Here is an 18325-nt window from a genome sequence, read left to right on the forward strand (position 1 = left end):
CCGGACGCTGCACCTGCAGCCCCGGCCGGGTGACACCTGGCGCCCGCCTCCAGGTCCCCTTGACGGCGGGGCTCGCAGCCCCATCCCGCACCACGTGCCGACAGCGCCCCCGTGCGGGCTGCCCGGGCCCAGCCGCTGCGCCCCAAGGGGGCAGGGAGCCCAGAGAAGGCTTTGCAGGGAACGTCGCCCTTCCTTCTGTCCCTCGTGTTTCCTCTCTGGGACATGTCACCAAGCAGGGCCAGTATGCGTGCGCTCGAACTCTACCTCGGATTGAGGCACGTCCGTTAGTCACCAGGTGCCCCAGTTTCCTTAGCTGTAAAATGGGGGTAAAAGAGTATATAAATCGTCTACCTCCTAGATAGTAAGAGGTGAAAAAAAAATAAGGAACTTGCTCAGTTAGGTATTGCACCATTCTTGAAGCTCAAAACGTTTTCCCAGTTCCCCCCACCTCCACCCCACACACTGTAAAGGTCATCCATAATTTTGATCGTCTTTCCCCAAAAGCTACTTTTATTTTGCGACTTCTTGAACGCTGTCCTTAAAATTCCAAGTTCTCATCTATTTCCCCCTGCAGGTCTATTAGTTTTTGCCTCATGTATTTTGATGCTCTGTTATTAGTCAGGTGCATACATGTTAAGGATTATGTCTTCTTGGAGAATTGACCCCCTTATCATCATGTAATGCCCCTCTTTATCCCTCAACACTTTCCTTGCTCTAAAGTCTACTCTGTCTAAAATTAATATAGCTACTCCTGCTTCCTTTTGATTAGTGTTAGCATGGTATATCTTTCCTCATCCCTTTACTTTTAATATATATGTGTCTTTTTTATATTTAATGTGGATGTTTTGTAGACAACATATAGTTGGGTCTTGTTTTTTGATGCTCTCTGACAATCTCTGTCTTTTAATTGGTATATTTAGACCATTGATGTTTAAGGTGATTATTGATGTATTTGGATTAATATCTACTATATTCATTACAGTTTCTTATTTGTTGCCCTTGTTCTTTGTTCCTATTTTTGTCATCTGCTCTTTTCTGTCTTTTGTGGTTTTAACTGAGCATTTTATATGATTCCATTCTCTCTCCTTTCTTAGCATATCAGTTCTCCTTTTTTGACTTTTTTTAGTGTGTCCTAGAGTTTGCAATATACACTTACAACTAATCCAAGTCCACTTTCAAATAACAGTATCCTACTTCATGGGTAATGCAAGAACCTTATAATAAAAAAAATACTCCTAATTTCTCCCTCTCATCCTTTGTATCATTGCTGTCATTCATTTCACTTATATGTAAGCATATATAAGCATACATGTATACATAGCATACATAATCAAATACATTGTTGCTATTATTATTTTGAACTGTAAACTGTTAGGTCAATTAAGAATAAGAAAAATAAATGTTTTTATTTTACCTTCACTTATTCATTCTCAGATATTCTTCCTTTCTTTATGCAGATCCCAGTGGGTTTCTGACCTATATCATTTTCCTTTTCTCTAAAGAACTTCTTTTAACATTTCTTGTAAGGCAGGTCTACTGGCAATAAACTCCCTCAATTTTTGTTTGTCTGAAAAAGTATTTCTCCTTCACTTTTGAAGGATAATATTGCAGACTAAAGAATTCTAAGTTAGTGGAATGTTTCTCTCAATGCTTTAAATATTTCACTTCATTCTCTTCTTGCTTGCATGATTTCTGAGAAGTCAGATGTAATTGTTATATTTGCTTCTCTATAGGTAAGGAGTTTTTTTCTTCCGACTTCTTTTTTCATCTTCGATTTTCTGTAGTTTGAATATAGTATGCCTAGGTGTCATTTTTTTCTCGCTGTTGTTTTTTAATGGGTTTTTGGGCATTTATCCTGCTTCATGTTCTCTGAGTTTCCTGGATCTATGGTTTAGTGTCTGACATTAATTTGGGGAAATTCTCAAGCATTATTCCTTCAAATATTGCTTCTGTTTCTCTCTCTCTTCTTCATTACATGCATGTTATAGTTCTTGTAGTTGTCCCACAGTTCTTGGACATCCTGTTCTGTTTTTCTCAGGCTTTTTATTCTCTTTGCTTTTCCATTTTAGAAGTCTCTATCGTCATATCCACAAGCTCAGAGATTCTTTCCTCAGCCATGTCCACTCTACGAATGAGCCCATCAAAGACAGTCTTCATTTTGATCTCTAGCATTTCTTTTCTATTCTTTCTTGGAATTTCCATCTCTCTGCTTACATTATCCATCTCTTCTTGCATGTTACCTAATTTTTCCATTCAAGCCCTTAGCATATGAGTCATAGTTTTAAAACATTTCCTGTCTGAAAATTCCAACATTCCTGCTATACTCCAGCTCTGGTTCCGATGCTCGTTCCCTTCCAACCGTATGTTTTGTCTCTTAGTATGTCTTGTAACTTTTTGTTCAAAGGCAGACATGATGTATTGGATATAAGGAAGTGTGGTAAACAGGCCTTTAGTAATGTAGTTGTAAGTTGTAGGAGGAGGGGAAGCGTTCTGTTGTTCTACGATGAGGTTTCAGTCTTTTGGTGAGCCTGTGCCCTTAGACTGTGAACTTCACCAGTGCTTCTCAGTTCCCCCCACCTTTGGTGGGACAGGGTGGCTAGAGAGGATTGAGGTTATGTGTTTCCCTTCCCCCACGTGGAAGCCTAGAGCCAGCTGCAGTTGGAGTTGGGTATTTCTCTTTCTCCAAGTAGGCTGGGTTTGGATAAAAACCCCAATAGGTTAGCCTCAGTTTAAATAGTTTCTCCTGAGGGCAGACCTTGTTAAGAACAGAATGCTCTGCTGTTTTTTTAAGAATAGTTCCTTTCCCCCTCACTTTGCTGGAAGCAGGAGGGGGTTTTTCTGAGATATTGACGGTGAAGCCTGGTAGAGCTCCTGGAGGTAAACTCACGAATGTGTGGGAGGCCCACCTATGACTGGGTCCTCCTGGAGTTTTTAACTCTCAAATTTGTCCACATTGAGCTTCTAGTAATTCACCAGTTACAGTTCAAATTTTCCTACCCCAGCTGTGGGTTTCTGCTCTGCTAAGTTGTGATTCTCTGTATCCACCTGTCTGTCTCTCCAATTTTAGGGGCAGTGGTTTGCTGTGTGACCTCACTTTTTTTTATGGATCTAGGAAAATTAGCTGATTTTTTCAGTTTGTTCAGATTTTTACTTGTTGTTAGGATAGAGTGGCAACTTCTAAGCCTCTTCTATGCCAGGAATAAATAGGTATCTTAAAAGAATAATTCTTCATGACCAAATGGGGTTCATTCCAGGAATTCAAGGTTTGTAGAGCATTAAAATATATTAGTATAAGTTATCACATTTGTGGATCCAAGGAGATAAACTACATGATCATCTTACTACAGGCAGAAATGGCATTAAAAAAAATTCCCTGTCCATTCCCAATTTTTTAAAGTTTCTATAAACTTTAGGAAGAAAAGAGTTGACACTATAAAGAATATTTCACAATAGTGTCTATCTTAGACTTAAAAGAGAAATGCTAGAGTTAGTCTCCTTTAATTTGAGAAGAGGGAATGCCTGCTAATATCACGCCAATTTAACATTGTGCCAGATGTTTCTGATAATGAAATGAGATTAAAAGAGAAAAATGTAAAAATAAATATTTGCAGATAATAGGAGTGGGTGTACTTCCTTAAATTCCAGTGAAAATAAGATAGAATACATAATTAAATAGAAGATCTGATATATAACAGTAATCAGTGTAAAATTGCTAGGAAATGGCTTAACCAGCAGTCTGCAGGGCAATGTGGAAGAAAGACTCAAAACTTTGCTGAGAATGATGAAAGAAAACATAAATAAAGGGAGAGACATACTGTTTCTGAATTAAAAGCTTGAAATTTAATTTCCCATACATTTTTCGCCAGTCTGACAAAAATGCCAATCGAGATAAAAACGACCTTAAAGTTCCTTCAAAAGAGTAAAAAGAAAGTATAGCAAAAAGGATTTGAATAAGATGAGTGGGAGAGGGGTGTGGCCTACCAATATTAAAAAGTACAATAAAAACTACAATAACTAAAAGAGTGTTAATTCAAGAACATATAAGAGAAAAAGATTTGATAAAGCTAACATTTCAAATCAGTGGGGGAGGGTTGGATTGTGAAAACAGAGATTTGTTTAAAGAAAATGTAGGTAAATATTTTTATAACCTTGGTGTGAAGGAGAACTCTCTAAGCTTGAAAAAGACTAGGCAGAAAGTCATCAAAACCATAGAAAGCTGCCATTCACTGAGCACTTATTGTGTACCTGCTGTGAGATAAGTACTCTACGTGCATTATCTCACACAACCTGTTAACAATCCTAAAAGGTTTGGCATTGCTGTGACTATTTTACGGATGAGAAACCTATGGCTCTGAGAGGTAACATGATGCGCCAAAGTCACACAGCTAATAACGGGTAGAGGCAGGATTTGAACTTTGGTCTTTCTGACTCCAAAGCAATGACCCTCATTACTGAGCAGTAGAGTTTCTCAGTAGTGATCGATTTGACTACATAAAGCTAAAGATCTTACATTCAAAACAATACCATAAATAAGTAAAAGCCATGTTGCAAATCTGCGACATGGGAAATGATTTGCGACGTCAGACAAAGTATTAATGCCCATAATTATACATAGAACTTTTTCAAATAAAGGAGGAAAAAAATGATAGAAATATGTTTAAAAGACACAATTAGAGAATTAAAAACCAAAAATATATATGTAACCTCTCTTTTAGGAAAAAAATCAAAAGTAATGACGAATTACCATTCTAGCTATCACTTTTGAAAACATTAAGAGGGATGGTACTACCAAGTGTGGTAAAAAAAAAAGAAAAAAAAAGTGTGGGGAGAAAGCATTTGTATGCACTACATATAAAAGTCTTAAAACTACGCATACCCTTTGACCCAGTAATTCCACTAACAGAAAATAATTGGACAAGTGTGCAAATGTGTAGGGACACATGGTTGTTCCCCATAGCATTGTTTGTAATACTTAAAACCTAAACATCCTATGATTGGGGGTTTGATAAACAAATTAATGTAATCAAGAGATGAAACACAATGGCACAGATGGCTAACTCTCTCCCAAAAGGGGTGGCATTCACAGTGGTGTGGGTGCACATGGAAAATCCCCCAACCTTTCTGGCCTGGGGAATGAGAAAAATGAAGCTGGGAAACCACGAACACTGAAAAGAATGGGATATTCCAGAAAGGGAAGAGCCAGAGAGGGAGTCCCCAAACTCTGACTGCTCACATCAGACATGTGAGTGATCTCTGAACCATACATGTAAGGAATAGACTCCAAGCAGCCCATCTAAAGACAAAAGTCTGAACTGAGACTGGAGATGCCAGCCAAGAAACAGAGCTGCAGTTCAAGCCTAGCCAAGAACACAATCTACTAAAACCAAGAGAACAATAATCGATAGAGAAAAACAATAGAATCTAGAATACGCACAGCTTAACATTCATGATGCTCATGGTACAATTGAAAATTACTCAACATACAAAGAAACTATATCTATCATCCATCTATCTATCTATCTATCTATCTATCTATCTATCTATCTATCTATCTATCTATCTCTCTATCTATACATCCATCCATCCATCCATCTATCCACAGAATGCATTCTTAAGACATAATAAAATCAGTCAAATCCAATCCTTAAATGAACCAGATGTTGAAACTAACAGACAATCTCAGCTGAGAAATGAGAATTCTCAGGAAAGAAATTGAAACAATAAAAAAGAACAAAATGGAAATTCTGGAACTGAAAAAATATAATTTCTAAAATTAAATATTGACTGGATGGACTTCATAGCCAAATGGACATGACAGAGGAGAGAGTAAGTATACTAAAAGACAAATCAATAGAAATTATTCAACATGAAAAACACAGAGAGGGCCGGCTCTGTGGCTTAGCAGTTAAGTGCACGTGCTCAGCTACTGGCGGCCCAGGTTCGGATCCCGAGGGCGCACTGACACACCGCTTCTCCGGCCATGCTGAGGCCACGTTCCACATACAGCAACTAGAAGGATGTGCAACTATGACATACAACTATCTACTGGGGCTTTGGGGGAAAAAAAAGGAGGAGGACTGGCAATAGATGTTAGCTCAGAGCCGGTCTTCCTCAGCAAAAAGAGGAGGATTAGCACAGATGTTAGCTCAGGGCTGATCTTCCTCACAAAAAAAAAAAAACAACACAGAGAAAAGGCATTTTTAAAAATGAGCAAAGTCTCCAATATCTATTAGATTATACTAATTGGAATACTATCTGTAGAAGAGAGATAGAGTGGTGGAGAAAAAGTATTTGAAAAAATCATGACTGAAATTGTCCCAAGTTTTAGGCAAGACAAATATTTGCATATATAAAATGCTAAATGAACACCAAGCAGAATTAACAAAAACAACCACACTAAGGCACATCATAACTGCTGAAAGCAAAGATAAAAAGTGGTAAAAAAGAAAAGCAACATATTACATAATGGGCAACCATCTCATCAGAAACTATATTAGCTTTCTATTACTGTCATAACAAATTACCTCAATTAAATTAATCTAGAGGCTTAAAACAACACTCATTTATTATCTCACAGTTAGATAAGCCAGAAGTCCAGGTGGAGAGGGGCTCAGCTGGGCCCTCTGCTTAGAGCTTACAAGGATGAAATCATGTGGTCAGTAAGGCTGTGTTCCTTTCTGGAGATTCTAAGGCTGAATCTGCTTCCAAGCTTATTTCAAGCTGTTGGCACAATCCAGTTCCATATGGTTGTAGGACTAAAGTCATCCTAAAATTCTAGAGATTGGCTGCACTCCTTGACTCATGGCCCCATTCCTCCATCTCCAAGCAATGGTGCGTCAAGTCCTACCCATGCTTCAAATCTCTTCTGCCCCTTCTCTCCTGCCTCCAGTCTGAAAAGCCCCTTTTTGCCCTGCAGCGTAACATTTTCACAGGTTTGAGGGATTAGGGCGTGGGCATATTTGGGGGGATCGTTATTCTAAATAACACAGAAATGGTGAAGGACAAAAGAAAGTTGGAGCATTGTCTTTAAAGTGCTAAATGAACAAACCTGTCAAACCAGAATTCTATATTCAGTGGAAATATCACTCTAGATTGAAAGCAAAACAAAGATATTGAAGATAAAAGAAAAGTAAAAGAATTTGTCACCATCTTACACTTGCAGTGTAAGAAATGCTAAAAGACATCTTTAGGCTGAAAGAAAATGGTACCGGTTGGAAACTCAGACTCTCAGAAAATAATAAAGAGCTTCAGAAATGGTAAATATCTGGGTAAATGCAAAATAATATTTTTCTCCTTTTTTCCTCTTATTTATAAACCATACAATATTTATAAGCAAAAATTATAACATTGTCTTGTGAGCTTTATAATGTATGTTATTAAATATAACACCTATCTATAAAGCATAGGGGATGGTATGTATGGTTGCATAATTTCTATATTTTACATAAAGTCATATATTAATCACCATCAATGGAATGTAAAAAGATAAGGATGTATTTTGTAATCCTTAGGGCAACCAGTATAAAAACAATATAAAAAAAGAGTAGTGCGGCCGGCCCCGTGGCTTGGTGGTTAGGTGCATGTGCTCCGCTACTGGCGGCCCAGGTTCGCATCCCGGGCGTGCACCGATGCACCGCTTCTCTGGCCATGCTGAGGCCGCGTCCCACATACAGCAACTAGAAGGATGTGCAGCTATGACATACAACTATCTACTGGGGCTTGGGGGAGAAAAAGGAGGAGGATTGGCAATAGATGTTAGCTCAGGGCCGGTCTTCCTCAGCAAAAAGAGGAGGATTAGCATGGATGTTAGCTCAGGGCTGATCTTCCTCACAAAACAAAACAAAAAAAAGAGTAGCTAGGGGGCCACCCAGTGGCACAAGCAGTTAAGTGCATACACTCTGTTTCGGCGGCCCAGGGTTCACTGGTTCGGATCCCAGAAGCACACTGATGCACCACTTGTCAGGCCATGCTGTGGCGGCGTCCCATATAAAGTGGAGAAAGATGGGCATGGATGTTAGCTCAGGGCCAATCTTCCTCAGCAAAAAAAGAGGAAGATTGGCATCAGATGTTAGCTCAAGGCTGATCTTCCTCACACACACACAAAAAAGAGTAGCTAAAAAGTCAACAGGAAAATTGACATCAAATTCTAAAAACATTCAAGTAATCCAATTAAAAAGTCAGGAAAAGAGACTTTCAAAGGAAAGCTTTTATTTTTTCAAAGGAACAAAATAAAATGATAAAATGACAGACCTAAATCCAACCATATCAATAATTACTTTGTATATATATATGTATTTTTTGTTAATCAGCCTATCAGGCTTCATAAAAACTCTTTTGGAATTTTGATTAAAATTGTGTGACACATAAATTAATTTGGGAAGAACTGACATGTTCAAAAAAGCATCTTCTCTCCCATGAAAATGGTATATCTCTCCATTTATTTAGGTACTCTTTTGTATCATTCTAAAAAGTTTTATAATACTCTCCACAAAAGTCTTGAATAGTCTTTGTTAGATTTTCCTCCCAGATACTTTATAGTTTTTGTGGGGACTGTAAATAGAGTCCTTCTTATTATATATTCTAATAGTTTGTTTCTGGTATCTAGGAAATCAATTGATTTTTGTGTATTGATTTATCTAGCAATTTTGATAAACTCGTTCATTAGTTTTAATTATTTGTATAATTCCTCCTAGATTATATATATAAATGATCTTATCTTATGTGAAATATGTTTTTGGAAACATGGAAAAAAAATATTGTTTTTTCCCCAATTCTTTTGGCGAAAGAGGTATTCTTTGGAGGTATTCTCCAAATACCTTTTATTTCTTTTTAATATTTTACTGCATAAGACCTCATGAAAATAGTGAATAGATGCACTAGTGATTACTTTAAATGGAATGCATCTCAGGTTTCACCTATCAGTATAATAATTTCGATGGAGTTTTGCTAGATTCTTTCTATTAAATAATAACTATCAAATGCTTTTACTTCATTTGATGATCTTGCAATTAATCTCCTTTAATTTCTTAATATGGTGAATTTCCTTATGAGAGTTTATAATGTTAAATAATCTTTGCGTTTGGGGAATAAAACCCAAATTTGGTCGGGATATATTTTTTAACATATTCCTGGAATTGGTCTAGTAAACCATATAAAATTGCCATTTTTTAGGTCCAAAATGGTCAAATATTGACAATTTTATATTACCTTCAACTTATATATTATTTGATTTAGTTTAGTTTTCCTTTGCTTTGGTTTCTGCCTCTCTGTTTATGAGATTAGCTCACAGGTTTCCTGTCTTATACTATCCTTATCCTCTCAGTATAAATGTTTACAAGACTCATAAAGTGAGTCATGGAGCATTCCTATATTTTTTATTCTCTGGAAACATTATATAAAATTGAGATCATCTATTTCTTGAATGTTTAGTAGAGCCCAACTCCAAAATCATTTTTTGGACTTAATTGAATTAATTAGTTAACTTTATTAGTTATAAGCACAGAGTTTTTAAAAAATATGTAGCAACCCACACAGCTCAGCCATTGACCAGTCAAAATGCATGCCAACTGAATATAAGCTCTAGTTACAATATACCCATAATTATTTTTTATTCAATCAATTATGTATTATTCAATCATGTATTTTTCTTAAGAATTTTCTATTTTGTTACATTTTCCAATTTACTGGCAGAAAGTTGTTCAAGATATTCTCATATTTTAAATCTTTGCTTTATCTTTCATGTTTAATGTTAATTATTTATGCCTTCTCTCTTTTTTTGATCAATCTTAACAGAAGTTTATATATTTTCTTAATCTTTTAAAGAACAAGTTTGAGCTTCGTGGATCATCTCTAACGCATTCTGTTAATATTTCATTAATTTCTGCTCTTTATTATTTTCAATTTTCTTTTTTTAGGTTTATTATACTGCCCTTTCTCTAATTCTTAAGTTGGACATTTAATATTAATTATTAATCTTACTTATTTCTAATATAAGAAATAATGCTATATATTTCCCTATAAGTATTACCTTATATGGTTTTAATAAGCATTATTTTCACTATCATTCAATTCTCATGTTTCCTATCTCCATGTAATCCTTTATTCGACTCATGAGTACTTCAGAAATTTCTAAGTGGGTGGTGATTTTAAAGTCTTCTTTTCAAAATTAATTTCAAACATAATTTTGCATTATAATCAGAGAAAATGGTGTGTACAATTTGATTCTTGCCTTGTTTTATAGACTAGTACATGGCTAATTTTTGTAAATGTTTCCTCTATGCTAGAAAAGATGGTTTATTATCTAACTGTTGAATGAAAGGTTTTATATACATCTATTAGATGAAGCTCATTAGTTATATGTTTAAATATCTTATAACCTTACTAATTTATTATCTACCTTATCTTTTAGTAATTTAAAGAGATGTATTAAAATTGCCAATTTTGATTATAGATTGTTAATTTCTTTGTAATTCTTTCGTGTTTGTTTTACATAGCCTAAGACCCTGCTATGCAGTAAAAGTCTTCTGGTGATTTTAAACTTATATCATTTTGTATCATCCCTCTCTACTCTTCATAAGACTTTTTTTTTTTTGCTACTATCTGTTGCCAATCTTCTTCTTTTTGCTGAGGAAGATTGGCCCTAAGCTAACATCTTGTTGCCAATCTTCCTCTATTTTGTATGTGAACTGCCGCCACAGCATGGCTGGCGATGACTGATGTAGGTACACGCCTGGGAACTGAACACAGACTGCCAAAGCGGAGTGTGCCGAACTTAACCACTAGGTCACGGGGGCTGGCCCCAAGACTTTTTGCCTGAAAGTCATAGTTCATTCTGGCTGCTATAACAAAAATACCATAGACTGGGTGGCTTATAAACAATGGAAATGTATTTCTCACATATCTGGGGGCTGGGATGTCCAGATCAAGGCACTGGCAGTTTCAGTGTCTGGTGAGGGTTCACTTTCTGGTTCATAGATGGCCGTCTACTCACTGTGCCCTCACCTGGTGGAAAAGTATGAAGGAACTCAGTGGAGCCTCTTTTTTTTGTTTTTGGTGAGGAAGATTAGCCCTGAGCTAATGTCTGTTGCCAATCCTCCTCTTTTTGCTGAGGAAGATTGGCCCTGGGCTAAAATCTGTGTGCATTTTCCTCTACTTTATATGTGAGACGCCTGCCACAGCATGGCTTGATAAGCAGTGCATTAAGTCTGTGCCCAGGATCCGAACCTGTGAACCCTGGGCGAACTTAACCACTACGCCACGGGGCCAGCCCAGTGGGGCCTCTTTTATAAGGGCATTAATCCCGAGAGCTCCACCCTCATGACCTCATTACCTCCCAAAGGCCCCACCTCTTAATACCACCACATTGGGGATTAGGTTTCAACACATGTATTTTGGGGGGACACAAACATTCCATCTACAACAAAGTCCATTTTGTCAGATATCAATATAGGCTGCATCAATATAGTCTTCCGTTTGCTTTATATTTGCCTGATATATATCTTTTCATCTTTTTTATTCTCAACTCTTCTGTCTCTTACACTTCAGGTGAGTCTCATGTAAATAGCATAAAACTTCTTTATTTTTATTTAATCTGAATATCTTTTAACTAGAAAGTTTACATCACTTACATTTATTGTGCATGCTAATGTATTTAAAATTACTTGTAACATCTTATTTTGGGCTTTCTATTTATCCATTTAAGAAGGTTTTAGACCCAATTTCCAATGTGTGTGTGTGGGCGGTCCCTACACCTCCAAGGAATTCTTCGTGACACCAGTTGGGTGTCCTACAGTTTAACTCAATTCTGACAGTATCTACCTAGAGATAGTCCCTCAAGACTCCTCCCACCCTACTTTAGATGCCAATCATAGTAGGTCCCTAGGTTACCCACAACTTCTGCCCAATTTGGCTACAAATCAGAGGTTCCCACGACCCCTCCCTGGGTTTGCTTAATTTGCTAGAGCAGCTGACAGAACTCAGGGAAATACTTACTTCATTACTAATTTATCAAAGGATATGATAAAGGAAGGACACAGATAAACAGCCAGATGAAGAGATACATAGGGTGAGGTCTGGGAGGGTCCCCAACACAGGAGCTTCGTCCCTGCGGAGTTGGGGTGCATCACCCTCCTGGTATATGGATGTGTTCACCAACCTGGAAGCTCTCCAAACCCCATACTATTGGAATTTCTATGGAGGCTACATCATGAAGGCATGATCGATCATGGACTCCATTTTCAGCCCTTCTCCATTCTCAAGAAAATTGGGGGTGGAGGGAGCAGGGCTCAAAATTCCAAGTTTCTAATCATGGCTTGGTCTTTTCTGTGACCAGCTCTCATCCAGGAGCCATCCAGGAGCCCACCCAGAGTTGCCTCATTGGAACAAAAGACACTCCTATCACCCAGGAATCCTATTACAAGGGTTTCAGGAGCTCTGTGCCAGAAACCAGGGGCAGAGACCAATGTATATGTATTTTCTATTGTCTCACACCCTGTATTGAGTTTCACCTGGTTCTCCTTTCCTGTTTTTCTTATTTCTTTATTTTTTCTTCCCAGTTTTAGAAGCTATTTCCATTGGTTTACAATTTACTCTTCAAATTTTTAACAAGCATACTTGAAATAATAACTCTTCCTCTTTCCAAACTATATAAAGATCTTAGAATGTTTTGGCAATGATCATCCTTCTCTCATCTTACATGTTATTATTGTTCACAGTATTCTTATTCCCTCAATTAGTCACTACTGTTTTTCATGTTTTATATGTTAGTGTTTGCTTATCAATATCTTAATTCACTATTTCTCTGTACATTTCACTTTTTCCTTCAGAGAGTATCTATTTGTAGTAAAACTCTTTCAACTTCTGTTTGAATTAATGTATTTTTATTTCATCCTCACTTTTGAATGACAGTTTAACTGAGTATAGAATTTAAGATGACAGTAGTTATTTTCTCAGCATTTAGAAGATATTATTCTATTTACTGCCTTCTGGCTTCTACTGTTGTACAGAAAGCCAGCTGTCGATCTAATTGCCATGCCCTCGAAGGTAATTTGGTTTTCTCTCTTGTTACTTGTAAGATTTTTTTTCCCTTAATCCTTAGTGTTGTGTTGTTTCATGAGCCTCTACGTATAGATTTTGTATTTTATTTATGTGCTTCTTGAATCTGCTTCTACCAAACATCCCACAGTATCATCTGATAGGGACCATTTTTATGTAAATTTATTGACTTGGAGGTTTCCCACCATGTGAATAATGGAAATGTGAAACTCAGACCACTCAGAAATTCAGAGATGTTTCTGAGTTTTTGTCTTGCCTCCATTCAAGACTGAGACATTTCCTTGTAGATTCTCTCTGCCTGTAGGCAGATTTTTTTCTCCCCCCAAGTGTATTTTTCACTGTATTTGTGGCTATTTGAGTGTTGGCTTTAGGAATGTGGCAGAGGGAAAAGACTCAGTTCAAAATATCTGTTTCACCGGAGACTAATATTTCATCTCCTGGTCCCACGTGGGCACTAAAACTCAAGTCCTTTGGTTTCTTTCTTTTTTTATTTTTTTGTAGGGAAAGATTTGGCCTGAGCTAACATCTGTTGCCAATCTTTCTGTCTTTTTTTTTAATCTCTCCAAAGCCCCAGTGCGTGGTTGTACATCATAGTTCTTCTAGTTCTTCTAGTTCTTCTTTGTGAGCCGCCACCACAGCATGGCAACTGACAGACGGGTGGTATGGGTCCACGATCGGGAAATGAACCCAGGCCACTGAAATGGTGAGAGCATCGAACTTGAACTAGACCATCAAGGCTGGCTCTGGTTTCTTTAAGTGACAAAGCTCCTCAGGCCTATCACAGGCTCAGCATATGAATTTCAATTTATTCTTTGTTTTAGGCTTCTGGAAAATTTTCTTACTTCCTTGAGTGCTCAGGAGTGCATTCCTTATATTCTACTAAATATTTCTAACTATGTTGTAGGGAGAGGATTTTCAGTCTATATAATCCAAAAATTTGCTAGAAACAGAACTGAAATGATTTTTAAATTTGTTTGTTTTGACCATTTCTGGGAAGATTATAAAATGTAACTTTCAATTCTAAGGCTGTATAGTCATAAATCTTTCCTAACTTACTAAAAACTCACTACTGTTTAAGTACCTATTTTTACACATAAACTTTGAAGGTTTTAAGGTTATACTGTCTAGTGAACAATGGCCTGAAAGGTATAAATTTTTATTCAATAATACGGTGCTATTTTTTTCAAATCCTGTTGCTATCATTACATAGATTCCCTATCTCCAAATTCTGATAGTAAATCTATAAACTTTATTAATATATTACTGATGTTCATTTAGAGAATGCATGCACCAAAGTGTAAAATTAGCAATGTATTATGCTATTACATTATCTTTCTAGCATTCTTTTAAAATATTTTATTTTTTTATTTATGATTTGAGGTGAAACTTTCCACATGAAGTGACATAAGCATCATTTCTACCCTAGCTCTGCAATTAGAGTGTCACATTAATCAGCTGTTGCTAAATCTCTGTCTGAATTATGTGACTTGAGTCTCCAAACACAATTTTTTTTCAACTCCAGTCAAGTATTTATCCATTGTTCAAGCTGGAGAATGCTAATTAACGTATGCATTTACTGGAAAATAAAAGTTGCCTTTAGCAAATTCCTTGATATTTCTTTCTTGGACTATGAGCCATTACTAGGGAATGTAGGAAGAGATGTGAGTGGAGGTTTAGGCAACATTTTCAGGATTATACAAGGAGTATAATCAATGTGTGCATGTGTGTATTTGTAGGTGTGTGCCAAGTGTGCAAGGTAAGTCTGGAAAACTTCTCTGCCTCTTGTACCCAATAGACCAAATCCTGTTTATTCTAATCCACTACTTTACCTCTATCTCTGTGGCTCCTAATCAAGCTGAGTCCACTATCATCATTTACAGGAATTACTGCCACAGCCTCCTAATTAATCTCTCTGGCTCCCATCTTACTCCCTTTCAATATATTCAAAAGCCAAAGATTTTTTCCTCAATTATAAATTTAACTATCATACTACCTTGTATTAAAAGCAAATAAACAAATACATACATACATACATACAACCCTTCAATGGCTGTCCATTGCTCCTTGGAATCAAGCCAATTCCAAGTTTTCCAAGGCCTTCCATAACTTTGCCTTTCCAGCCTTGTCCCTCCTCACCATCCTTTTCCTTACCCAGGGCACCTGCACCAATCCCATGAGCTTTCTCTAGTTCTACAAACATCATATTACCCTCTTCCTCCCAGTTTTCCCACATGTTCCTCTACATGAAACACCCCTTCTCTGGAATCACTCCAGTCTCGCTGTGAGGTAATCCTCAAGTCTTAGTTTGCTTCTCTCCTTCGTCCTCCTACAGTTCCCTGGATGTCCTTTCCTAGCACTCACCCCCTGCCATACTGTACCTCTGTTTCCTTGTTGGAATCCCACCGCAGGACTCTGAAGCTGGGGTTGTGGCCTGTTGGTGGTTGCATCCCCAGTACTGAACACAGTGTCTGGCATACAGTAGACACCAACAATTATTTGTTGAATAAAATGAGAGAAATAAGCAAATCCATTATTGTCTAGTGGCTTTAGGATAATACAATTTCTATGAAATTATGTCTTTCATCGTATTTGGAAACTTCTAATTTGTCAGACTAATGGATTTTTAATGCATTTGTCACCCTCAAGTCATGAGACATTTTCTCTATATTTATTTTTCCAATCAATAGCAAGAAGGAGAAAATATATTTTTCACTCAAAGAATTTTTATGTTGCATTATTAGGTTAGTTAATATGGATTTTATTTGTTTGCCTGTTTTAAGAAGAACGTTACATTAGGTACACTGGAAGATGTAAAACAATACGTTCAAGAATTTAAATTTTATTTAGCATATATATGTTTCCACTAAATATATATGTATCTTAATTTCAAGAGCTAAATATACTATAAAACAATCTTTTACTATTCATTAATATTATTCACAATGTTTCATTTCATACTATTCCAAGTAAAATATTGCTTACGGAGGAAAATGAGTAGTTCAAGAAATATTAGGAATAGTTCCAATTTTCTTGTTGATGTGCGTAAAAATACATGACAAAAGCGGTTTAGTGATGTACCTACCGTACGCACTGTGGTGGCAGTTATAAAATGCACCCCGGCTGACCCGATGAGAATAGCTACACTTGGAATCACACTGCTTTTTGTATGTCTCTTGGGGGTCTTTGGAAGGCAAGTTGAGAACTTGGGGAAAAAAAAATGCCAGTGAATTTATGATTAAGTTCCAAACTATGTATTATAACAATATTTCTAAAAGCAAAGATGAAGTGAAAAGCCGCCTAAAACTGAAAAAATTGAGGAAACTTTCCCTCAAATTGTAGGAATATATAAGGATTTGGAAAATCAGAAAAGATGAGCATGGTGCCATGTCAAAACAATAACATTGGGGAATGTCATTATCAATCGTGCAGGGAAAGGAGTAAGGTTGACACAGAAGGACAGGGAACTTCGTGTGTCAGTGTAGACGGTAGAGAGGGATCTGTTTTTCAAGCAAAGGTGAGAAATTACCTCATTAATTTCTTCATAAATGTACTCGCTGCCCCTCAAAAAAATTATCAAACATAGACAAATACATGAAAACACCTCTCATTTTTTTCTGTCATCTAGGGAGAAGGTGCTTCAACCAAAGATATAAATTTCAATATGGTCTGCTATACTCAAATGAAATGATGATCAAGTAGGGTGTAAGCAAACACAGGCAAACAAAAATCCCGACAGCCAGTGGTCACCAAGAATTTTCCTGATGTTTAAAGCAGCAGAGACTTGTCAAGGATTTGATCAGCTTGGTTGCTCCTCAGTGTAACACTGAATATGAGCCACGAGTTCCTCTCTCACAGGGCTAAGACCTTATCTTAAACCCTAGTTACAGACTTCAGTCTATTTGATCTAATAGGAATCCTGTTTCTCCAGGAGGGCCGCCACCGGCTTGTATGAGGACCCGGGCTTGCACTCCATGAGCGATTTCATAGCAAATATTTACTGAGCGCATCTGAGAAATTTCAGCAAGTCAGAACATCAGTAACCCAGGAAGCTTGATTGTGTAAATAAGAGGTTTTACCACACACACACAAAGCATCTGAAATGGCAGTGTGTGTGTGTGTGTGTGTGTGTACTGAGGAAGGACACTCATAAATGGAGCTCACCATATGCAAATGCTTTCACAGGTTACCAATGATTTAACAGTGACACAGGCAAAGTTCCCCACGTAAATCATTTCCCGTCCCACCTCTCTGATGGCATTAACATTCCCAGCTGGAGGGCGCGTCAACCTTGCCTCCACTACACATGTTGACTGAAGGATAAGAGATTGCACTCTGTGCTCATATTTCCCTTCGTGAAGGAGTACGAGCCTCAGCGATCCATGAGGGGAGAGCTTTTAACTGCAAATTACTTACAAATAATTCCCTGGTCCCCCAGTTACCGCCACTGCCAAGGTTCTACAGACACGCAGGACTGAATCAGAATCACGCTGCTTTAGTTGCGAGTTAACATGTAGAAAACTCATAAGTAATTAGGAAAACTTTCTAATTTTGATTTATTCTCTGTTACTCCACACCTGTAACTGTTATTTCAGCATTAACATATGCTAGAGCTATTTAGGCATTGGAAAAAAAGAGCGCTAAACATCATGGGTCACTTTTTACTATATGCGTTGCTTCATAGCACACAACTTGACCACACTGAAAAATTTTTTCTCAGTCAAAGGCCATGACTGCTCATAAGCAAGATTTGTTCGCTTTTATGTGCCAGGGTGTAGCAAAGGGTAGAGGCTAAACAAATATTTATTAATGCAACCCACAAAATAAATTGAACTCAGTGCATACAAGAATGAATGAATGAATGAGATGAGAGGCAGAGTGAGGAGGGGCAGCTCAGCCTCAAGAGCACCAGCAGTTGGAGCCGAGATGAAATGGAGAGTATTATTTTTACTTTGTTTAATGAAGCACGGTGGGAGAATGAGAGGGCACAGTGTAGGAAACTGTGAACTTGACCCTGAACGCTCTCATCTTATTCCCCGTAAAGAGCAGGGACTTAATCTTGTTTATCCTTCACCTAATGGCAAACAAAATGCTTCTGGCATTCATTGACTATAGTAGATACTCAGAAATAATTTTTGGATAAATGATCTGCAATAGTAGCAACTTGAGATTTCACTGCACCCACATTGTATGACGTCCCCAGCGGTGAATGCACGGAATTGACAGATACCAACAAGGATTCAAATATCCAAAGCTCTTCTGGATTAGAGCCAAT

Source organism: Ceratotherium simum, chromosome 28 (genome assembly GCF_057802395.1).
Source record: "Ceratotherium simum simum isolate JZ-2026a chromosome 28, ASM5780239v1, whole genome shotgun sequence".
NCBI classification, from domain to species: Eukaryota; Metazoa; Chordata; class Mammalia; order Perissodactyla; family Rhinocerotidae; genus Ceratotherium; species Ceratotherium simum.